This window comes from Passer domesticus, chromosome 2 (genome assembly GCF_036417665.1).
Source record: "Passer domesticus isolate bPasDom1 chromosome 2, bPasDom1.hap1, whole genome shotgun sequence".
NCBI lineage: Eukaryota > Metazoa > Chordata > Aves > Passeriformes > Passeridae > Passer > Passer domesticus.
Window position 1 is genome coordinate 17896090 of NC_087475.1, and position 24466 is coordinate 17920555.

At 40.7% G+C, this 24466-nt stretch overlaps 1 protein-coding gene and 1 long non-coding RNA gene across 3 annotated transcripts in view; one reads left to right on the forward strand and one right to left on the reverse strand.

Moving 5' to 3' along the window:
* Positions 1-3565: 3565 nt before the first annotated feature.
* On the reverse strand, positions 3566-10231 carry LOC135295214 (uncharacterized). Its single transcript, XR_010357242.1, has 3 exons — positions 10141-10231; positions 9156-9295; positions 3566-5595 (listed from the first exon to the last, which is right to left on the reverse strand). It is a non-coding gene; the product is annotated as an uncharacterized LOC135295214 (long non-coding RNA).
* Positions 10232-17224: 6993 nt separating this feature from the next.
* Positions 17225-24466, forward strand: part of VEGFD (vascular endothelial growth factor D) — a 76340-nt gene continuing 69098 nt past the window's right edge. The window contains exon 1 of one of the 2 annotated variants that reach the window (XM_064407623.1): positions 17225-17316. The gene's annotated coding sequence lies outside the window, so the exon portion shown is untranslated. The remainder of the gene's footprint in view (positions 17317-24466) is intronic. The other variant, XM_064407626.1, reaches the window with a different exon arrangement.

Consider the following 24466-nt stretch of genomic DNA (forward strand, 5'->3'; position numbering starts at 1 on the left):
TCCAAGGCAGCTTTCTCAAGTAAGCACTTGGTACAGATCTTTCATTCCCACAAGATAAGCATTTCCTGGTTTAGATATCATACATGACTGCATCTTAAATTGGTCACTTAACACAGGAAAAGAGATTAATCAGAGAGACACTTTTCAGAACACCACTAACAGAAATGCTCATGGTTAAAACATTTCTGCTTTTACTTACCATGCATAAAAGTATAGAAGCAATTTGTTGTAGAAAACTGCACTTCAATGAAGAACTCTTTTTTGCTGGCCTCTGAAATAGTTTCTTCCTGTGTGGTTGGTTTCATCGAGTGGGAGGTTGGAGCAGCTGCTTCAGGATGTCCTCGTGTGCCATCTCAGGTGCTGTGATGGACACCAGTGACTAATGCTGCCTGCAAACTACCCAAGGTCAAACACAGAGTCTGCAGGCAGGCTCAGCTCTCTTCCCTGCACAATGCCAGATGAAATTGAGAAGCTAAGTGAATATGGACAGCTGAGCTGTGCTCAGAGCAGCTGGCATGACAGCTCTATGTTATAGGGGCTGACAGGCATCTGTAGATTTAAGGTGGTGGACTGGATGTCATGCCCATCAGAAAAATAAATTGTATATTTGAATATGGTTGGGCACAGAGGGATGAGTTCCTTTAACACAGATCTCAGTAGCACAAGAAAACTGATAGTTCATAAAAACAGGTGAAACAGGTAACTCCTGATGTTTGTTCTGACGACGTTCAAAAAATCGAGATGTTAATTCATTTTTTCAAGCAGAATTTAAAGATTTTTTAAGGGTGTACATGTGACTTTTCCTTATACAATCAAGACTGCAAAAGTCTCAGTTTCTCAACCCAAAGTAAAAAAAAAAAACCCTGTAAATGTCCTGCCTTTCCCTTGATGTCTGTCTGCTCCTTCATCCATCTTAGAGCCCTCTAATCAGCCTCCATAAGCAAAGCTGCCTGTATCATATATTTTTACATAACCATAAATGAAGGTGTTTAGGAGCATATGTCAGCTTACCAATGTATCATTTTATTTGAGTTGGTGGGGTCCTGTGCTGCTTTCTTCATCCATAACTGTGTGCAATCTTGTGAGTTACCTCACCTTAAGTGGCTTTTTTATTGGTTTTCTTGTGATTGTAAACCTAATCAGGGAATTATGAGTAGATAAGTCATTTCAGTCTGTTCCAAAGCAATTTGATCATCCCCTGGCTCAAAAACTCTTCTCTTCCACATTTCTATCAAGCACACAAAATTAAACTCAGCTAGTATACATCGTGAGACACACCAGGAACCTTATCTCTTCTAGGCAACTCCTGTTTGTTGTACTGCCTTGGTGAACTCCTGAAGCTGTTTCTCATTTAATAACTCAGAAAATGTGCTCTTTTCTGCCCCTGGTGGATATTAATAAAAAAATATCTCATTTTAATTTGTTGAAGGGAATTTCTCCATTTGTGAACCCCTAAAAGAATAATAAACCCTGTGCAGGATAGGGATGCTCTGCCTTTGGGAAAGAGTGTTGCTAAAGCTGACTCGAGACTGAAGTGACACAGGATTCATGCCTCAGCAGTTCTCTCCCATGCTGTGCTACTTCAATTGTAGTGGTTCTGATCTATGGTTTGCACACACACGAGGCAACATTTGTTGAGAATGATTTTGTATTTTTATTCACCTGAACTAAATAATTGGAACAAATGTATATGTTCTGTGTGAACAAGTCCTTCTTCAGGCACACATGAAGAAAAAGGCCACTGGATATCTTAGCTATTGCACTAGGCAGTGACTGCTGTAAATTTTATTCAACCTGCCAGCCAAGGATGGTGATGAAAATGGAGTTGTACAGAAGACAACAAGCCTTGTAGAGCAATGTTTAAATATACTGAGGTAATTCTAATATAGATCCTGAAAGGTGCCAGGACTGTCTGCAGTCTTGTCTTTGAAGATGAGATATGTGGAAGACTTTGGTCATGGAATAAAAGCATTCTGCAAGGCATATCTACGCTTCCAAATCCCTTACTTTCCACCAGTCAGAATGACTTTCTTGTGATACACAGTAGTTATTGCTTCTGACAAGCTGGATGGCTGAATTTCCTCTGTGTTCATGGCTGCACTGAGCCACAGCCACATTCAGGGCTGGTTTGTCTGGTGGCAGCCCCTGGGGCAGGACAAGCTTCTGCCACTTCCAATTTTGAAGACAGAGGATATAAATGATAAGATGATGCAGCACAGACTGCCATAAGAATTAACACATGACATGTACAGGATCACTTGTATCTTCAACATATATAATGATTAATCAGATCAGTCAAAGCCCAGAAGACAGGCACAGGCATGCAGTTTTTTCCTTTGTCCAGTTAGAAGGGATGAGGAAAACAGCCCAGCCATTGTTGTACACATGTAAGAGACAGCTGAGGACAGGACCAAGTTCCATGATAATGACACCAGAAGCAATTAACTCTGAGTGGAGATTGATACTGCTGTAATAGGAAGCCTTCAATACCAGAATTACAGGACAGATCTGATTTATGTCACAATCCTGCCACCTCTCTGAACTGTTGCACTTCCTGCACTCCAGACACCACTTGACCAAGTTTTGCTTTACTGTAACTGTGATGGGATACTGTTGTGTCAAAAGATACCATCAGAATATTTTAAAAATAACTTTGGGATTATTTTTAATGGCTTTTGATCAATAGCAATGTTATCATCAAGCACAACAAGCATTAATCAACTGTTTATTACTAATCACTGAAAGCAAAAAGCTATGCCAATTCTAAATCACTTCCTTTACATGCTTTTTTGATGTTTTTCTGCCAAGCATGTTGGATATAAGGAATGTCACTCCTTGGTGCCTAACTTTTCCTGAGCAGCGCTGAATGTAATTGGTATGTGACTGTGGGATTCATCTTATGAGACTTTGACCCATGTCTTCACATGAAATATGTCATCCTACAGAAGTGTCTACTTCTCATCAGGGATTGTTGAGGATGTCTGCACAAATGGCTTGGATGAGAAGCCTGGCATTAAAGTTAGGTGACATCAGTCAAGTCATGGCAAAAGCCTATCTGAAATGAAGGCACTGAAATGCAGTTAGGAATCAGAGAAATGTCAGACATCACAGTTCTTTAATTAAGAGCAGAGAAAGCTACACTTGAAACACTGACAGCTAAGGATGAGAGAAAATAAGAATGATGTAGGAGAAAAGGCTGCAAATGCCACCTATTTATTTATTTGTCACTAAAAAATAATTGTAATGCATTGTCAGGAAATAATGCCAAGTGTCCTTCAGTAGGCTGTGATTCCTTCAAATCAAGTCCAAGTGACCATGGCATTGTATGCTTGTTTTCTATTTACTGACATTTCTTAATTTAAACAAGAAGAAAACACAGCACTGGGTTGAATCCACTGAGCCAGGAGACACACATAATCTCTTCTGCAAACAACAAATCTCAATCTCATCTCACTGAGCTCCAATGAGATACTCATTCTTTACAGAGGTGTCACTCACAGAAGATCCTCTTCTCTTGACTAGAAGCAGATTGTTACTCAGTGAGTAATGCTGCTTGGTGGTTCCTGTTGGTCATATCTGACCTTGGTGGAAAGGACCTTATAGCTGAGGGCCTGAGTTAGTCAAGATTCAAATCTTAAACTGCCTTTGTGGCTTTGTGGAATAATAACTGAGTTGCCTGCAGTTGTCAGAAAGATGGGAAAAATATAGTACAGGAATTAAACTGTTGTCTCTTTAGAGCACCTAGTGGCATTAGAGAAAACTGATATTCAGTAATCATATTTATGAACTGATGTGCACCTCTGATATTAGGCCTTTGTAATTTTTGAAGAGTTTTGAAGATTAAATTGCTCCTTCAATTTCCTGTGGGTTTTTCTTTTTGGACCTGATGAGGTTGTCATCATCTGATGGAACTTTCATCTTTTTGTTTGAGCAGAAGAAACTAGAAAGCATTGGGAAAAGTAAATGTTGTACAGAATTATTATAATGGAAATTAATTTTATTTTGTCCACCCTGCCAGGGAAAAGAACCAGTCCAAGATGAGCACATCTGTGTTTCATTGCTGGGTGTATATTTGACTGTTGCAATATGCTGGACAGACTTCAGGATATTGTAATCTGTAGAGATTAATGTCCTGATTTGTGTCCATATATGCAGCTTTCCATGTCCAAAACTGGCTGAAAGCCCCAGAGCATTTCCTGAGTAACTGAGTGGATCTTATTATTTCCTTTATGCTTGCAGTGGCGCTATTGTGGGTTTCATAATGATGACTGTGCCACTGCCATCTATAGAGAGCCACAGGTGACAGCCCGAGATTCAGCTCTGATGTGTATATCAGAAATTATAATTCTCTGCAGAACTGCATTCCTATTGTACATCTGGAAGTGTGTGCTGGATCATTTCAGCTTCCACAAGGCTTGTCCCATACATAACAAAGAGAAGATACGTGTGTTCACTCAGTGAACTTCCCTCTGCTCTACTGCAGCGCTGGTCTCACCTACATGAACCCCTGTCCAGGCAAAGAATGTGGGTGCCAGGCAGCAGCAGAGGTGAAAGTGTTTCTCAGGCAGGAAGCTCCTGCTTCCCGTGGTTATCAAAGCACAAAGGAATTGCCCTCTGGCTCCCAAGAGGGGACCTTTTGTTCCCAACAGGCTCTGTAATGGCATCACTCTTTAGGCGCCAGCTTCTCTGTGTAATGCTGAACTGAGGAAAGAAATGGAGCCATCAAAGGTGCAGGATGTGAGCATGCAGAAGGAATTCCTTGTACAAAAGTAACACCTCAGGTCAGCTGGGAAGAAAGCAAGGGAGAAAGGCTTGCAGAGGCTGGAGAGGTGAGGGACATGAACTGAGAGGTAGGCAGAAAGAAGGCTGGGGGGATGGTGACACCTCAGATGATCAAACTGAAGAGATGAAAGGACAAAGGAAAAATGTGCTGAGAGCTTATAGAAGTAGCTCTGTGTCTAAATATAGACCGTTCCTCACTATGAAAAGCCAATATTGCCCTTCTTAACCTGATTATATCATATGGCTTTAGAAAATGTGGTCAATTTGTGCAATCCAGATGTGGCAATTATTATAGCTTCATTTACTGAACCTGCTTTAGAAGTACCCATCAGAAAAATGTCACGTCTCTGGTTTTTAAATTTTGCTTTCAAAATATCTTCTCTGAACTCAAGCAGATAGTAGAAATGAATCATAAAGACTTAGCAGCATCCAGAATGTTCGGCAGCAGATTTGTATGGCTGATGATCTCTCCACATAGACAAAGCATCTCCTGATAGAACTGAGGCATAACAGACCACAATATTCAAAACTGGTCATGCTGGTACATGCTCACAATGCTATTGCTTTCAAATCTATTAGAAAAAAAAGTCAAAAGCTTCTTTGTTCATAGCTGTTCTCTAAGGCTTTATTATTATTTCCTCTCAAAGCTCTATTTTACAGCTCTTGTGATTTTTATCTTCTGTCTCTTGACAATCTATGTGTCTCTTAAAGCTCTGGCTGTTCACATCAACCACATAAATAAAAATTCCAGCTCTCTTTTTTCTTTAAATTTCTTTTTGATTAACAGAGAGAATCCGGGAAATAGACCCAAATCTAAATATACAGAAAAGATGACAAATTTAAAAAAATGCAGGAAATACAGATTTTAAAATCCCATGATTTGAAACACAACCTAGTTAAATTTGTTGGAGGCTTTGTAATGATAGATGAATACACAGTCAGATCCTACTGTTAGTCCTTCTGTTTAGGAGATAAAAACATCATAACTTAAGACACTTTGGTCTCTTCTCTTGTAATTGTTACCTCCTTCCCACCTACAAATGTCAATAACTAAATTGGGCAGGTCATATATAAGGTCATATATATATTACTATTGCTATAGCACTTGTCCAGGAGGAGGAGATATATTGAGAAAATAAAAAGAGAAGAAAATCTTCAAATTTACTTCTATTCTTAACGCTGTCAGCTCTTGACCTTCTTGATCAAGCAACTGCTGTGCTGGAGGGCTCAGGTTGAATTGAGTGTGAGCAGTACTTTTTGGCATCCTGGTTCCTGTTTGTCTCTGGCTCTGTGGAATCCTGCCTTTCTCAGATGGACAGCATGGCCCATCAGATGCTGCTGGGACACCACACTCTTGGGTTTCTGACTGATCTGAAGCCTGGATAAAGTCAAAAGCTCATAAAGAGCTCAGATGCATCTCCCAATTCATTAACTTAGAGGCTGCCTCTGTAGAGTTAGGCTGAACAGACATTCCTAAGGAGGCTTCTGTACTTCTGACCCAAGCCCAGAAGAGCACAGCTTAGGATTTCCTGAGGGAAATGCAGTTCCCCAGGACTTCTCCCCCTGCAGAGCAGGTATAGCTGCTCACAGGCCAGGCACAATGTTCACCCTGCTCTGATTCCACTGGGGAGGGTGGTGGAGAGGAGATTCTGGGATCTCTAGGAATGGGGACTTCCTACTAGAGAGCTAATTTTGATGGTATTCCCTGATCCCTCTGGAAACAAGCCTTTTACTTAATACACATTTTGGCTGCAGCCAGCATTGCTACCAGCACTGGCCTTCTCATCCAGCTGGGCACACAATGGCTCATGTTCAGCTGGCTTCAATTTTGCTGACTTTTTTTTTTCCATTGACTCTTTTAGTCTGTGAATCAGTGATTAAGAAATACTGCTTTGAATTATCCACTGGTCACAGGCTCAAGGCTGTTTGGAGCCATCCCTTCAGAGACAGTCTCCCTGTGCTCCACACATCTCTGTTAGCAACACCAGGAACTTATTTAGGAACAAATTTAGAGTAGACACAGCACATTATCATGCATGCATTATTATCTGACATAACTGAAGAGTTCAATAAGCAAAAATTTTTAGTTCTTCTCTTGGGCAATCCAGCCATGACTCGTAATGAGGTACTCTCTTGCCCTTGCAGCTGGCTGGGGGTTTCATGGCCTTATTTGCTGTTGTAACAAGTGATTTTGAAGGTACATGAAGCTCTTCAAACTACTATTACAAATCAACTGACAACTCTGTACATTATTAAGTGTTCTATAATGATGAAACCCGTGATAATAGTAAATAAGCAGTATCATTAATTTCAATTTTCAAAATTGATACAGGCAGTCTCACAATCATAAATCAAGTTCCCAACTGCTCACATCTACATTTTTGGATTAACTTTTAATTTTGGGTTCGTGCTTTTTTTTACTTTTGACTGTAAATGCTTAAGACAAATCAATCTACCAGTGTCCTACAATTTCAAATAATCAAACTTTAGAAGGCTGAAGCCCAAATATCCATTAACTGCTGTTCCCTCTACCAAACATGGTCTTTCACTGTTAAGCATGTGCACAGACATGAGAGAATTCCCTTCTGAAAATGTGGCACTTACGGGGGTACTGTTGTACGAATGTTCCTCTCTAGGTCTATGCAGATAAAAACTAAAATCCTGAAATAGCTGCAACTAAATTGTACAGAAAACATGTCAGAAAAGCATGTTAAAATAAATTATGAAAATGAAATCACTTTGTTGAGAAAAAAAATATTAATACAAGAGTTTAGCTTCTAAAATCTTATTGTTTTACGCTCACCCATACACTCTCTTTGCTCAATATGTATTGCTCCTACCTGTCCAGCTTATGGGACATCATGACTAGAAGGGTCTTACAGCCAAAGACTAGAATTTAACTAGAGATATTAAGAATAAAGACAAAAATAATTCCATCTGGTTTATTTCATAGGTAGAAATATTACTAACTTTTTGATCAAACATGGCAGATATAGTGTTTTATTTCCTCTCATTGTACTAACAGCTACATTTTATAGCAGCTATGATGTTGAAAAAAGCACACTCATGAAAAGATATAAATTTAAATAATATAAATGTGTACTGTCTTAGCCAAAGTGTCCTAAAGAACATTTGCAGAAAAAGTATGGCATCAAATATTTCTGGATATTCCCATCATCTGTGTACAAAACTCCTTATAGTCCACATGCAAACTCTTTATGTCCAGCTCAGTTTTTCCACATTCATCCTCCAGCTTCTGGCTTGTGTTACACTAGGCCAGATCAAACACTCAAGTCCAGGAACCTCAGATCCAGTAACAAATACTGAGGAAAAATATCTGCTCCAGGCAGCTGTAGAGTATCAGAGAATCCTGACCCAAAGGTGGTGCAGTTATATCTAATGCCCCTTCAGGGGTGTATTTCTATTCTGAATTCATTGTTACCTTTTTAAACAAATAACTAGAATCTATAACATCCTTCAGTAAGTATTCCTGCAGCTTAACTACTACTAACAATATGAACAATCAGCTTTTTTGGCCTGTTTTCTGCCTATCTTCCTTCAATTCCTACCTGATAATTACTAACATCTGCTTTGCTTTTTAGACCATGTTTAGTACTGGCCTGTCTCTGTGTGTGTCTGCGTTAGGTCAGGTTTTCATTTCCCTTGTGTACATTGCTTTTCAGTCATCTGCACAGCCTTTCAAATGCCACTTCAGTGCTTTCGTATGTTAGCCCAAAGACCCTTGTTAAAAGTTTGCTCCCCCTGCTGAGTGCACACCCATTGATCAATGTGCTTCCTGCCTCCCTAAGGTGGAGCCCTGGGAGCTTTTCCCTTTGACACCTTATCCATCCAATCCATCAGTCATTGTCAAGCCTCTCCTTTGACATCTGCTCAGCTCTCCACATCTTTCTTCAATTATAGTCACCAGAACTAGACACAATATTCTCTTGGTGATCACAGCAGTGTCAAAACATGTTGAGTGCTTTTACTCAGTTTGTGCCTGCTTCCATGTCCAAGGAGGCCTTTAGCTGCTGTGGCCACAGTATCACAGTAGGAATTTATCTTCAGCTCTCAGGATCCTAAAATCTTGTTTAGAAACACTGTTTTCCCAGTCCTCCATGGTGAAACTATAGCATACACTTTCCCCTACTTTACTGAATTATGCTCTCCTGACATAAATATATTAATTTAACATAAATGTGTCATTTGGTGTCACAACATTGCGAGAGGGAGAAGGAAAAAGAAAGATTTGGAATGACCCCTAGGATCAACCACGCAGTTAAATGTTAAGTATCTGTCATGGGCTTGCTCTTGAGGCAAGGCAATTGTTGCAGGTCAGGAATTAACACACTATTCAGTAACCTGTTACTCACTGTGGCAGCCTGCTGCTTTGGTGGAGCAGTCTGTCACTGGCACTCCAGCAAGGAATCTGTGACCACCTCCACATCTGCTTGTCCCACTGCCCAAAGAATTGGCATTGATGGAGGCTCCAGGAGGAACTTGAGTCGGGCATCTGACATTGATGAAAGGCAGCAAATTTGAAGTTACACTTTTCTCATGACATTTAGTTTTTGAACAAATATGCTTTGTGCAGCTGCATCTTCTGATACAAGGCACAGCCTTGGATTTCCTGAATGGGGCACATATGAATGGTTATCAGGAATTCAGGGGGTAGATCTTGCTCTTAGTATTGAGGCCAAAAAAGAGGAGTGGAATTAGATAGAGAGAATCAAAATAAGAATTTTATGTGCTCAATTCTTCTTTAAAATAAATGATAATCACACAGATATATTCCAGATAAAATTAAAGCGTCTGATAGATTTGTGAACATAAAAGAAACAATACTTGATTTAAATTCCATTACAGTCAATTAAAATATTTCAAGAAAGTTGCAGCTTCACTAATAGGGACTGGTCCTTTCTTTGCTACCAACAGAATTGTTTAGGTTGAAAAAGAGCTTTAAGACCATTGTGTCCAACCATAAATTATCAGTATCAGCAGTATCAGGTTAGGGCAGGGACACAAAGGGTAACCTTAGGATAACTGGCATATTTCACAAGAAACATAAATGAAACAAATTCAATGGCTAACCTAAAAAAAAATGTCTTGCAGGAGGCATTATTTCCTCGATATGCACTATCTTAACAAATTGGGTTTTCTCTATCCTCATTGACCCCCCTGCACTTCCTTCTTCCTAAGGCAGACAACCACAGCAGATTGTGAAGTAATGTTAACACAATATAAAGTATTACACTTGGAAGATTTTGGATAACTTTGTCCTTCAAGATGTATAAACCATAGCTTCAGGTTTGTCAAATTTAAAGAGAAAGGTAGTAAGAAATCTCCTTGATGCCTTACCTGCCTCTAATATGTGGATCAAATTCCTTTCTAAGTCAGTCACAAGACTCAGCCCTACACCTGAGAAAGCATCTGCTGCAGCTGCAGGAGGGCAGGGCAGAAGGGGGGAATAGCAGGAAAACAAGGAGGAATTAAGGGGGAAACACCTTGAGTGCAAGCCAGAAGCCTACCTGTGGCATTCATAATTTTGGCAAGGTAATGGAGTTTATTCTCAGTGAGCTTCCCTGCAGTTATGTAATGGGATGTAACTCACAGCAGGAGCTCAAGTGTATGAAAAGGAGCAAAAAAAATTAAAATAAGTTGCCTGGAACATATATTCCCAATGGGAGATCTTTTGAATGAAAGGCCACCTTTTGTGATATACAGTCATTCCTTAGGAAACAAGGATAGTTTAACCATCTGCTTTGTGTAGCTGAGTACAAGATTCTGCACTAATTACACCTCATATGGGTAAATTCTGAAGCCAGTTATTTAAATCAGTTGAGAGCAAAGCCTCAACAAGGAAAACATCCCTATCCAAGGCAGTGTGTAAACATATGCCAATGTTAATTACTTGCTTAAGTCCTCCTTGGAAGGACACAAACAGATGCTCAATGGTAAGCACAACAGTAGGGGTTGTTTGGAATATAAAGATTCTTAAACCTGGAAATAAGTGTTTTCCTGAAATGAGACTAGGATTTGATACCTTATAATTCAACTCAAAACAAAGTACACCTGTTGTTCTAACACATCTAATCAAGTTTCAAAGAAGAAAATGAGAGTGGTGCTGGAAAATCTTAAAATAGCTTCCTTTAAAAATATATTTCATATGCCTTTGTCATATTCCTAATCAGAAGTACTTGATTTTGTCTGAACAAAGAAGTTTTCTTGTAATTGATTAGTGATATTTTACTTCTGTTGTGACTTCTTTAAAAGTTCTTCCAGAATTGTTTCTTTCTCCATTATACTTCCCTAAAATAACATCACAATTTCTTGTATTGTCATTATTGACTAACACTGTTTATTACTACTATTCTATTACCACTATTAACATAAACACCAACAACTATAGAAACTGTAATAATGAACATATAATAATTTTCTTCTACATGTTTTATATGTGGGCAAAGGAGGAATAGACACCCCATTTCTTAGGAAATTTCTCAGGCATTACAGGGCAGGTACTTGCCCTGACTGGCTGCAGTAGTAAATGGTCTGAAGTTAGAAGTTAGTTCACCATAGCTTAGAGAAGCTGTCATTGCAATTAAAATACCAGGTTTGAGAGAAACTGTAAAAAACCTTGTCATTCCCACTGAAGTTCATGGGGCTCACGGGGTGCAGGAGGCCAGGAAAAAGGATGGGGGAGATGGAGCTTCAGCCAGTTTTATTTTAAAGCACTACTTGCAGGTCCTTTTCCTGTGGTTGTCACAGTGATCTTTACAAAACATCTTAACCTACTGGTGCTTGGATTAATCAGATCAATTGCTTGAACTGCCTGGGCTGATAACATTGAGCACGTGAGACCAGGTGCCAAATCCACATCAGCTCTAACACTGTGACCACTGAGACAGAATCAGCTGAAGCCACATGGAATGACAATAACCTACACTAAGTGGGGCTTAGAAAATAGGCCAAGTACTTCCACTACTATTAGTGGAAACACTAGCAAAGCAATCTCTGGGTTTGACAAAGCTGTGCCAAGAAATGAGTAGAGACAGAAGGATTTATCATAATATTAAATATTAGAACTGTATGTTTTTCAAACTGTACCTTGCAACACTTATTTATTAACAAATAGTATTAAAATGCAGGGAGATATGTTAAATAGATCCAATTCAAGCTATGAAATAGTAAAATCCTACAAGATTAATTAAATATATTTAATATTATAAATAATTATATAATAAAATTGTAAGTGCAGTTGAACATAATAGTTTAAATTGTGGGTTTTTTTGATAAAAGACACATGCTCATCCTTCTAAGGTAATTAGCTGAAAAAAAAAAATATTCTGTTCCATTTAGGTACCTGGTGTCGGTGGATTTGCCCTTGCACAGTAAATGACATCCTGGATCACCCTGTGATCTGAAAGCACGCCTTGTGCCTCTTTGTCTGGGGGCCTGTAGGAAGCACATGACCTAGTTCTAAGGTGCAATAGAAGGGTAAAAGTACAGGTTAAAAGAAACACCTAAAACACTCAAAAAACCCCTGTACTTTCCTTATTTCTCTGAAACAGAATACAGAGTATTCAGCCTTTGAAGGAGCAGCTGTTTGCATTGCAGAATGTATAAACCACTTCATTACTGCAGTGCTCTGGCTGAAGTTTAAAAAAATGTTACCCAGATTTTGACTTCTAATTACAATTCAAAAGAGAAAAATATTTCAATCTCTAAAACTTGACAGAGAAACGAAACTATTTCCTGTCCAGATCCTCTGCACAATTGTCTTCTTTTTTCACTTCTGGAAAAGAAACCAAAGAAATTATGCCAGATGAAATGTTCAAATTTTCTCTCTCTCTTTTTTTTTTTTTTTTTAATGAGGCTACAGGTCCAGGAATAAAATATGTCTGTGTTGCACTGCCTTTTTCCTGCTCAGGCTGCCCTACCTCTGTGAGCAGAGCCTCTTGTGCTGAGTCAGGTCATGCTTGCATGGTTGTGCTGAAGGAGATGGATGATTCTTCAGGGCAGAAAGTGCAAAGAGTGGCTTGAGCTGTTTACAAATTTCTGCCAGGTATGATAACCTCCCTTTTATTCTGCCTATAGCTCAATTCCTTCAACTGTGAAATCTAATTTCTCCCTGGAAGAAAATAAAAAGCCATGTGGAATCAGCTGTGAACGTTTGTTCTCTATGATTTGAAGAAACATGAAAGATCTAAGGATCTCTGATTATTTTTCCAAACTTTAAATTGTACTTGTACTGAGGACAATTGCATTTTTTTTTGCCTTCTGTAACACAGGGACAAACATAAAAGGTTTGTTTCCCCATCAGATCTCAAAAGCTGGGCTTGGAAACTTTTCCTGTCTTTCAGAAAGATGGTTGTTGTGAGACAATTTTATGGAGTCATAAAATTATAGAATATCCTGAGTTGGAAGGAACACACAAGAATCACTGAGCCAGCTCCTGGAAACTGGCAGCAGGGCCTAGGACATCCTGGAGGTTAGAGGTCCTTAGCATTCTCTAGCTGCTGCTTCTGTCCCCTTCTCTGGCACAGTGCTTTGGATGTGGTGGCCACCTCCAAGCATTTTCTGATGGCAGGGTACTCTGGCTCCTTCCCTCCTGCCACCTCCTGGTTCAGGAGAGTGCGCAGCAGGAAAACTAAGATGGAAAGGGACAGCAGTTGTAACAGGGGAAGCTTGGAGAGGAATCTGACTAATCCAGGGTGGCTGGAGAAATAGCCCTGCCAGCAGCTCAGAAATGGTGGGCTCAGGGTGAAGCTCCTGACTCCCAAACACCCAGAAACATGTCCCCCACCCAGCCAAGGGAACAAACTGGCTGGGAACAAACTGGAACAAGCTGGTTGTCCTTGTGGCTTGGCTCTACATCCTCAAAAGCCTCAGCAAGCAAGGGAGGGCTGGGGAGGGCTGTGTGTGGGTGTTGAGGAGCCAGGACAGGATGGTGGCGTGGGACAGGGCAGGGACAGTGGCAGAGCTGGTGGGGTGGGACAGGGCAGGGACAGTGGTGTTGAGGCGGACCATCCAAGTGTGAGGACACGAGGCTTGACTCCATTTTTATCAGAAGGCTGGTTTATTATGTTATATATTATATTAAAATACTACATTAAAACTATACTAAAAGAACAGAGAGAGAAGAAGGATCAGAAGGCTACAAAGAACAAGAATAGAATAGAATAGAATAGAATAGAATAGAATAGAATAGAATAGAATAGAATAGAATAGAATAGAATAGAATAGAATAGAATGCATAACAAAATCCTGTGACTGCTCACAGCCTTGGCACAGGTGGCTGTGATTGGTCATCAATTGAAAACAATCCACATGGACCAATGGAAGATGCACCTGTTGCATTCCACAGCAGCAGAGAGTTACTGTTAACATTTCTTTCCTGAGGCTCTCAGCTCCTCAGGATGGGAAAAATCTTAGCAGAGGATTTTTCATAAAATATCATGGCTACATAGTGGCAGAGCTGGCGGGGCAGGCTGGGCAGCAGGGAGCAGAGCAGGATGTGGGGATGGGACAGAGGAACAGGCAGTGATGGGAGCACAGCCTGCAGCAGGCAGGGCCTTGGGCAGCTGCCTGGGAGGTGGCAGGGCAGGGACAATGGGCAGGGCACAAGGGGGGCTTGAGGAGGCAGGAGAGGTGTCAGGTAAAGGCAGGTGGTGGTAAGCTGTCTGAAAACTGGAGTGCTCCCATTCTGCTGCTTGGATATCCCTGAGGAAAGACTCCATCACCTCCCACCCTGCCCCCAGGGTGTGTAAGGGCACTGCAGCAAGCCCTGCTGGCATTCCCTGTGCTAAAGAAGGCCAAATACCCCTTTGTTTAATCGAAACAGCTTTTATTTTTATTATACTTTTAATTATTAATGCCTTTTAAAGGTGTTCTTTCACTCAGATTGAGAGAGAGCTTTTTCCTTCATTTCAGGTGAACTATTTCATCTATCTGAGCTGTTTATTCAGAGCTCTGAAAAACCACAGAATTTGGAATATTACAAATTTTCTTTTTAACTCCAAATAAAGTAGATGTAGAGGGCAAGAGCTACTAATTCTATGACTTCCCAGTTGTGGATAGACCTGCAAAACCAATCATCTCTCATTTACAAATTCTATTCACCTTCCTGATGAGACATAAAAACTTAAAGTTTGAATGTTTTGATAAACTGACCTTTTTCAATCCACCACACTTGAAGTACATTTTAGTTAATTAAACCACTTGCAAAACACTATCTTGATGTTTATAATTTATGATTGAGGTGATTCTAACAGTGCATGAAAAGTGATCTGAAATGAGGAAGGTAATTTATTTTAGTATAATAAAATTGTAAACATAAAAAATGCATCTTCTTGGTATTTATTTTAGCAGGTCATATATAGGCTTATGGAAGGGACAGGTTCCTGATCCTGATGTAATTGAAACCAGTGGAAGAGACAGTACAAGTACACATGGAAAATAGTCCTAATAATCTTAATGTTGTTTGCCTTCTAATTTTAGAACGCAGTTTTAAATGGTGTTTTAAATGGTCCTGTATTTCAGCCCTCACTTTTCAGTAAAAAGGGTATAATGTATTTTTCCTCACACGACAAGACATGCAAAATCTTTGCAATATTATACTTACTGGTTTGTATGTTAAGTGGCAGTCTCATTTCACTCCATGCAGCATCTGCCCCCCTGGCCCCCCCAAGCTCTCTTGTTCCATCAGTCTTTTGTTCTGTGCAATTAAAAAATTGCTGAGGGACAGAACTTATATACACAGGGTATAAAACCAGAAGTACTTTGTGGTGACCTGCCACAATAATTATTTATGAAGGGGTATTAGTGGAATCTAGCCTCAAATCCCTTAAAATATGATCACTGAAGTGTGTTTAAACATGCATTTAATTTACTCAGGTTTAGGATTAGCCATTTGTTTACAAGGTGCCAGATGAGTTCTGTGTGAAATGGGAGATTGCTCCACAGGGTGACCAGCTGCAATCCTGCTTGTTTGTGTCATGATGCAGCTGCCCAGAGCTGGACCTGTGCTCTGGGTGGGAGGCTGAATTCAATGACCCCCGAAAATCTCTTTCAGACTGGACTGTTCTGTGGCTGCTTTTGATGGTTGCTAACACTGTGCAAGCAGCACATCTTGCAGGAATAGGTGAGAACCTATTTTCTTGTCTGAAGGTCCCATCAGTCCTGCACTTGGTGGCACAGGGCTGCAGCTGAGGGTCAGACTTGCCTTGCAGACATTTAGGAAGCAGGAATACTCTGGTACTCTCATGTGAGCACTATTCTACTGTTTTTGTGACCCAAGCTCCCTCTGAAAGCAGGATGGACTTAACATATCTGTTATCCTGTTAACCTGCCTTTAAATCACTGAGGTTTTGCAGAATTTCTTAAGCAGCAACCTAGACAAATGAAGCTAACAATGTAAATTATATACACTTGTATATATCAGGTGTGAAAGAATATCTTCATATTTTTGCCAAGCAATCAAAGTAACAGATGTCAAATGACCATAAGATTGAAACCAAAGGTCATTGTAAGTCGTTTTTTCCAGGACACTTAATTTTTTTTTACACAAACTTGAAAGCTGGTTTTAACATTAATGAGAACAGATAATTTTTACATACTTGCCTGGTTTCAGTAGCAGAAGATAAAGCAAACCGTGAAATGCCTTGGAATTGCTCTATCAAGGATTTAAATAAGGTATTTCTGACAGACCTATGCATGTGTGTAGCCACGAGCTCTGGCTCTGTGCTGAAGAGCAGGGCTGGAACAGCACACCACCAATAGTAGCATCAAGTTGATTGTGGACTGCCTGTTCAAAATAGAGATAAAGATAGAAGAAAAAAAATCAGCGGGCCCTGCTTGGGTATATTTCAGAGTGCTGAGAACTTGCTAATATCATTGCAAAGATATGTTATCCTTTTTGAAAAGTCACAGAAACCAGAGGGGAAGAGAAGAGAAGAGAAGAGAAGAGAAGAGAAGAGAAGAGAAGAGAAGAGAAGAGAAGAGAAGAGAAGAGAAGAGAAGAGAAGAGAAGAGAAGAGAAGAGAAGAGAAGAGAAGAGAAGAGAAGAGAAGAGAAGAGAAGAGAAGAGAAGAGGGTTTGGAGGGAACTAGTTCCAGTCTTCAAATATTATATTAATTAAATATATTAAAAGGTATTTCTGCAGAAGGTGGAGACACTCTTCACAAAGATGCACAAGGACAGGACAAAAGGCAGCAGACAAGTTGCCTCGGGAAATTCTGTCTGTATATATGGAAAAAAATAGTTAACTGTGGGAAGAGTTATTATTGAAATTGCCCAGAGTCGGGGTGGAAAGAGCCGAGACACATGCGGGGCCATCCTTCCCGGCAGGGGTGTGGGACGCCGGAGGTGGCTGGCAGGCAGCCTGTGTTTCCCGGGAGAGCCAGAAGGTGGCACGGCTCAACTGCAGGATCAGTGCAGGGGCTCTAAGGGCTGCTTCACTGGAGTAAACGCTGAAAAACCCAGGTTGAGGAAGAGAAAAGGGGCTCAACGAGAACCAGTTGTACTTCAGAGAGGGTAAGTAAGCAGAGTTTAAGAGAAAATTTCACTTTTTGGACAATTTTGTATCAGAGGTGTGTTCTGTGCCCGCGTGCCCAAGCCAGGTTACACTGCTCTGTTCTGGTAGCCCTTCCTGGCACAGGGTTTCCCTGCAGCTTCATGGTGGCTTTCCTTGGCTCTCCTTTCCTGACAGGAAGGCCAATTGACAGGTTAAGGAACACCTAAACAGCCCCTATAGGTGCTTTATGGACAGGCAGTTTCAGTCTCATGTCACACACATGTCGAGTGATGCCAGGCATCATCCTCCAACAGAGCAGGGAATTACAGGCTGATCCTCAGAAAAGTGCATCAGCAGTCACCAACGGGACTAGAACGTGGGACTCTGAGGGGAGAAGGCATTTGAGACTCTGCTGCTTACCTGATTAGCCCATATCTCATTGCTGATGTGTGTCTGAGGAGTCCCTGGGAAGCACAGAGGGAGGGAGCAGGCTGCACTCTGTGTAAGGTTATCTTCAATTGAGCAGAAATAGTTGTTAGAGTTGATTAGTCTCCACCTAATTTTGTTGTTGATTTGTTCTGCTGTTGGTGTTATTGTACTCTTATAAAAGCCATGAATATACCACAACCAATGTAAAAAGTCAGACTATTTGTGTTGATGCAAAAGAGTTCTGGTTGAGCAATATTTGCCTTGGTAAACAGAGATGGATGAAAAAGTGAGTGAATGATCACAATGTACCATGCTCAGATACATCCAACACAAGTGAATATTGCAGCAGAGAGGTTTTCCTAAGCTCTTTTCAGCTTGTATGGATACATTACCTTAATCTCAGGAGGAACTCATGGAAATGAGCAGACATGTAATGTAAACGTTTTTTATAAGCTGATGACTACTCACACCTGAGGGCTTTGGGATTACTGTCAGTTTAAAAAAATTTAGCTGACTGCTTGAAGTAAAAGCTGATTTATCTTTTTAATGATGGATTTATAGTATTGAAATGCCATTGCTCCTAATTACAGGACAAAGAGGCAGGTCCAAACCAAGCAGTTCGAAGATGTTTAATGTGATGACATAGAATATATTTGTATGAATGTTTGAGGAGAACAATGTGATCTGATGGAAGTGGTATTTGATAGATTAATGGTGGTAGTGGGGTTAATTTGATGAAACTTGTCTAAAGTTAATACAGAAACAAATTTTAAATTACTTAGTGTTAGCCCTGGAAGCTCACCCTTGTAACAAAGTGGTCAGAGAATTGGTTTTGAGGAGTGGGAGGAAAAGGAGCCCCTTTCCTTAAGTTATTTCTTTGCCAAGTTTGAGAGAGAATTGGAAATGTGGTCCTGTGGAGCTTGTTTTGCTGTAGGCTACAGGGAATTCAGGGTGGTTTCTTCTGGTCTTTGAAACTGCTTCTGTGAAATATGTACTAGATTAAGAGATGAAACCAAAACCTCCCCAAAGAATTTGTTAATCACCATCACAATGTCAGTCTCTATCTCTGTGGCCTGTAGTTGTCTGGGTACTGGAACTGGTGGGAAAGAATGAATGTGATGGTTCTCCTTTGCTCAGAGCAGGAGACAAAGCTTTAGTTCAAATTTTTACTCACAGTGAAGCAGAGAAAGAGAGTGAGCTGCACTCTTCTGCAAAGCTGCCAAGACTGCTATGCAGAACATTAGAGAGGTTTTGGGTTTGTTTCTGCATCCTAATGAGTTTAGCCTCATGTATTACAGAAAATACCAACAATGACATGCTTAAGAGGATTGTGTCTGGGGTTTTTAATGTTGTCTTTTGCCAGAATCACTATTTTTAAAGTTTTGTATTAACAGAAATGAATTTTAGATTTGATTTAGCCACAAACCCAGGGACCTTGCATCTTGGAAATACAATAACTGCATTAGTATGGTGCTTCTTGGCAAGGGTAATTAGCCCACGAATAATGAGATTCTGATGTAGTTACACTGCTGCTTGTTCTGGAGCTATTTGTTGTGTGACAATTTGAAGGTCTTTGTGCCATACTCCCCTGCTCAGTGTAAGGGTGCCCTCAGCCATTTTAATGTCTTCCTTATGTCTTTTTCAGGTTTTCGCTCTGAAAAAAAAAGACTGCTCCCTTTCTTCCTAATGTTTAGTGCTTACTGAGTTTAGCAGACAAGGTGGAGCTTTAAAATCCAGTCAATGAAATGAATTGGTGGAAATGTGCAGCAGGAGAGGCTGTCTGGTGGCCAGAAATGAAGGCGAAATGGAGAAGAACAGAACATTTCATTCTGTCTTCATCAGAAGACAGCCTGTTGAGTCTGTTGGGTCACTTAACACTTAACTGTGTGCTGAAGTAGGGAGTTTTTTGCCCTGGGGGTGCTGGAATTTCAGAAGGTTTGTTTGTCATCAGCCTGGTAATGTCAGAGCTCCTACACCAGGACCCAGCCATAGCAAAGGGTCGTGCAGAGTAACATATGGTTATTTTCAGTCTAAATTCCCTTTGAAGTAAAATGAATGCCATCAAATAAGGCTCAGAGTGAAGACAGAAAAGGGGGAGGAGGAGAAATAGGACACATCCTCAGAGGTGGATCAGGGCACAGGAAACAAACACACTCACTGTGGATGTACACACTCTTCCTGTGGTGTATGTACCCTCGTGTAAGGATGGCAGGGAATGTGCACAACAGCACCCCTTCCTAGAGGAAAATCTTAGTCTGTCCTCTAACCTATCTGTGTTTTACTCATCTTTAAACTGTGTGAAATGACAAAGTGAATGATAGGGCTTGCTCCCTGTTTGCTGAATTGAATCTTTGGATGTGAACTTAGTGCAGGCTGGACACACTGGCATAGGTGTGTAAATGAGGGAATGCTGACATCTAAGTAAAAATGCTGAAAGAGCTCAGAGGTGGGCTCAGGCTTGCTCAGGGCTAGGTGAGGTAATATGTAACCATAGAGTAGGCCAACAGAACTCTTATTCCTGAAACCACAGCAAGGAACTCCATTATTGCTCAGTTATTGCACTGCAAAATAGGCAGGATCTATCCCTGGAGTGATACTGCTGGTTTTGCTTCATTCCTTAATGAAACACCAGTTGAAGAGGTTAAAAGCTTAGATTTCAATTTATGCTATTCATGTTTTTCCAGACTTTCTGTGCATGTTAGCAATCAAATTTTATCATTCTTATTGACTCTCTCTGGACTACATCAATGTCCTTTCTCAAAAAGGCAGCCAAATATTTCAAAGAGGATTATAAATGTTTTAAAAGAACCACATTTAATTCTCCCTTCTTGTTTATATGTAGTCATTTGTTGGTGTTGATGTTTTCATGAGTCTTCCTCATACCCAGGCCCTCCCACTGTATTTGTGTAATATAAAAGGTTCAGCTTTCATGATGTGTGCAGCAAATTTAGGAGGCAATTCTGCAATAATACTGAAATTCTAAATGAGGTTCAGCAGGTACAAACCCATTTGAAGCTGAGAGAAGAAAATGTGCTGAGTTTCACACAAATGAGAACTGTGCAGTGCAGCACATTGTTGTTGATGAGGTTTGAAATAAAGTGCAACATCCCACTAGCTGGCTTATTTGAACTTGAATTGTGTTTGAGAGTTGAGCCTAAGTTGCATAATGTCTTTGTCAAAACAAAATGTTTGCATTTATGAATTTGTTCTTTGGAAGAATTCCATATTCTGCATTGCACATGTTCCAACCAAAATGCTGAAATACATGGAATTAGTACTTAAAATGAAAGCAACTTTTATGACCTATTCTGAGGCAAGTATGAGCCTTATGATTCAGAGCCCTGAACCTGTGAAAGATATATTGAGCAAGGGGCCAGTCACTAATGTATCAGGCCATGCATTCTTTGCATCCAAGACAACCTTAGTTTTTCAGATATGTCTGCTTTATGTGAAGGGCTGCAGTAAGGCTAAATGTTAAATCTCAAGATTCAGAGACAATAGCAAGAAAAAATATCTAGAAAGGGTTTCTTGATTTTATTTTTAACTATACTGGAATTATGCGAAGGCTTATGGTTTGAATACCTTATCAATGATTGGTCAAATTGCAGTTCTTATATAACAAAAATACTAGCTGTCTGATACCTCTGCATCTGAAATTTACAGATTTTACTTCAAAGGAATTATTTCACTTAGGAGATGAAAACCAGATTCTGTGGAGGGAGCAGCCTTTGGTATTGACTGATCTCAACACTTCCTGGTGCACATGTCCTGAAAACACATAGAGCATTGTGGTGGAGAGAGCCTTGGCTGTAGCTGCTAAAGACTTCGAGAATACTTCCGCTAATCTGAAAGGTTTCATATTCTTCAGGAAATGGTTGTTTCAAATGAGGAGTTTCTTAGCATATCAGGCTTCCAGTTTAACCTAGGGGACCTTGAGAAAGGTGACAAGTGCAAGGCCAGGAACTGGATTCCCACTCTTTTCACATACCTATCCCACTTCCAAAGATCCAATTTGGTTTAAATTTGTCTTTGTAAAATTTCTGGTTCTAGAGGGAACATCTGTCTGAGACTTAAACAGCATGTAAATAAAATTTACTTGTGTTCAAATCCAGACCAAGGCGTTGAATTCCAGCCATCTGGGAATGCTGAGCTGCTTCTCAGACTCCCATGTCCCGTAGAAATGTTGTGCTCAAACCTTGTGCAGGTTTCCACAGCAGAGAAATAGCTCAGTGTTGGAAGAACTCAGCAGCTGTGCAGAGGCTGAGACAGCCCAGAGCAGATGCTGTGCAACACTGGCCAGAGCCTCGTGTGCTGCAGCAGAGAGCTGCTGGTCACAGACAGTGGCCACACTGCTAGGAAGAGGCTGCTTATCTTTTCCTGCTTAGCCTCCAATTAACAAGTAACTGGCTTCTGGTGAACTACAGGAAGCTGAAAACATGAGAAAACAAAAACAAGTCTGGCCAAAACAACTGGCGAACATTCGGAACAAAAACACCATTTCTAATAGCAGGCCTTTTTCTAAATGACTCTCATTTCTGAAAAAGGAAGCTGAGGTAAGGGACAAAATGATCTGTGCAGGGTCACTCAGATTGCTTTCTCCTTGGCAGAGGCTGCTGGTTGGTGGCTCACCTTCTGCTGTAGTGTTTTGACTCAGTAGAAGAACAGAAGTGTCATCAGTTATTGCCAGGCTGTTCCTGTGTGTTGCGTAAGGTACGCTGGCTCGCAGAGAGCTCTGAGGAGCAGCTTGAAAGCTGGCACAAACAAGAGAGCAGGGAGTGTGCAGCTGGCACGAGCAGGCTCTTGTGGTAGCTCACCACATGTCATGACACTGCTTCTGACACAGTGCTGGTGGCAGGGCACGGCAGAGGAGAGCAGGTGTTCTCACTCTTCATTAATTGTTTATTCTCTCTGGGAGTAGATAAAGCCAATGGCCTCCCTTTTAATTCCATAATATTTTGCTTTGTTGTGGGCATGTGTGCATATAGAGAGAAAACCACCTCTATTCTGAGTTGCTTTCACATTATATTGACAGGAGCAAGTTGATTGTCTTTGGGTGAAACCATGGACAAATTGAGGGAAAGCAACCCAGTGTCCTACCTAGTGAAATTTGCACAGGAATATTGCAGGTATAGAACTTCGTACTATTGTGTCAGTCCACAAAGATGTGAAACCAGCCCTTTAATGAATGACTGATTTCAGGCAGCATTTTTGCTTCTAGATGTGTCAAGTCATCAGGGTTCACATTATCAATTGTGCTTTCATAGCACAATTTTTTAAATTTGTTTTTTAATATACGAGTATTTTTCTTTCTGCCAGAGCAGAAGGTCTATCAGAAAACAGAATTGTGAAACTCCCATTAATGTGGCAAATGCAGCTGATGCTGAGAGGGAGCAGATGTGCTGGGCCAAGGCCTGGGAAGCAGCTCTGGAGAGCCAGGAGCCTGGCTGAAGCCAGCCGAGCTCTCAGGAGGGTGCTCTGCAGTGTGTTTTCTTTGGAGACAAGAAGCTTTTGCCCTTTCTCAGCTCTTGGCTGCTCTCTCATGTTCCTGCAACCCTCGCAGTTGTACTAACATAACTGTGGGCTTTGCCATAAACTCATTGCTATGTGCTAAAGAGAAGCTTCATTTCCTTGATAAGGGCTGGGAATTCTGATGCAGTGTTAGACATCAGAATCTGAGAAGGGAGGAGATGGCTTCCTCTCTCCTGCTCAAAACCCATCCCGAGGTGGCGAGGCCTTCCTGCTGCTGCCCGTCAGAGGAGACTCTCTAATCCTGCTGGCTCCTGCTCTGTGCCTGCACGTCCCAGCCACGCTTTCTAAAAGCAAATACAGTCACAGCAGTATTAGTGTGAGGCACATTGATTGGATTCTTCTACAGGAAAATAAATCTCATGGAATTAGTCTCGCTTCATTTGTGCCCAGAGCCTCGTGTTGTTTCAGAGCAGCAGTATGTGTTTGTAGGAGGATGGTCATGGGAGCAGTGACCTTTAGCTGGAAATATTGCAGTGTGCCTTCATCCCTTGCCTCAGGACAACAGCTTTTTTTTTTTTTTTCCATTCCTCTGAGGAGGATCTGGTTTCAAATTATGTTAAAAGACTTAAGGTTTCTTTTTTTTCCCTTGACGTTGCCCCAAACAAATATTTTCCATTGGCAGAACCCCTTAATTTTTTGGTTACTATTGAAGTGGTTTTTATTCCTCCTTCTCCACCTTTTTTAATATGGCAGCATCTCCAAGGCAGAAAATTAAGGTCTGGTTAGGTCTATAAATCTTGCTGTGGGCAGAGCATTCTGAGTTGCTGGGACTCTTATCTGATGTCTGTATCTTATTTAGCTATTATGTAACAGAATTTGTGTAAAACTTTGTTCAACTATTAAATGAATATCCGTCTCCTTTGGAGGTTCAGCTCATTCATTGCAGTAAATGCTATGGTTAAAACCAAGCATTGTTTCAGGGTGAAGAAGTGGCTCTATCTGATGATTTTCATAAGGCACTTGTTTTAAACTTGACAGAGGCTTCACTGACAAGAGTAAGTGGTGACTAATGCATCTGCAAATTGTGCTAGTTGTGCATTGCATTTTAGAAGGCCTGAGCACACCAGGAGTAACCCTTCTGCAGAGCTAGTACTTGTGGAGGAGCAATGGGTGCTTGATATCACCCTTAGAAAGTTTTGAATGCCTCTGCAAAAGAGAGGTAAAATTTGCCTCTTACCATTGGATCTTTTCTCTGCTGTCTCATCTCAGTAG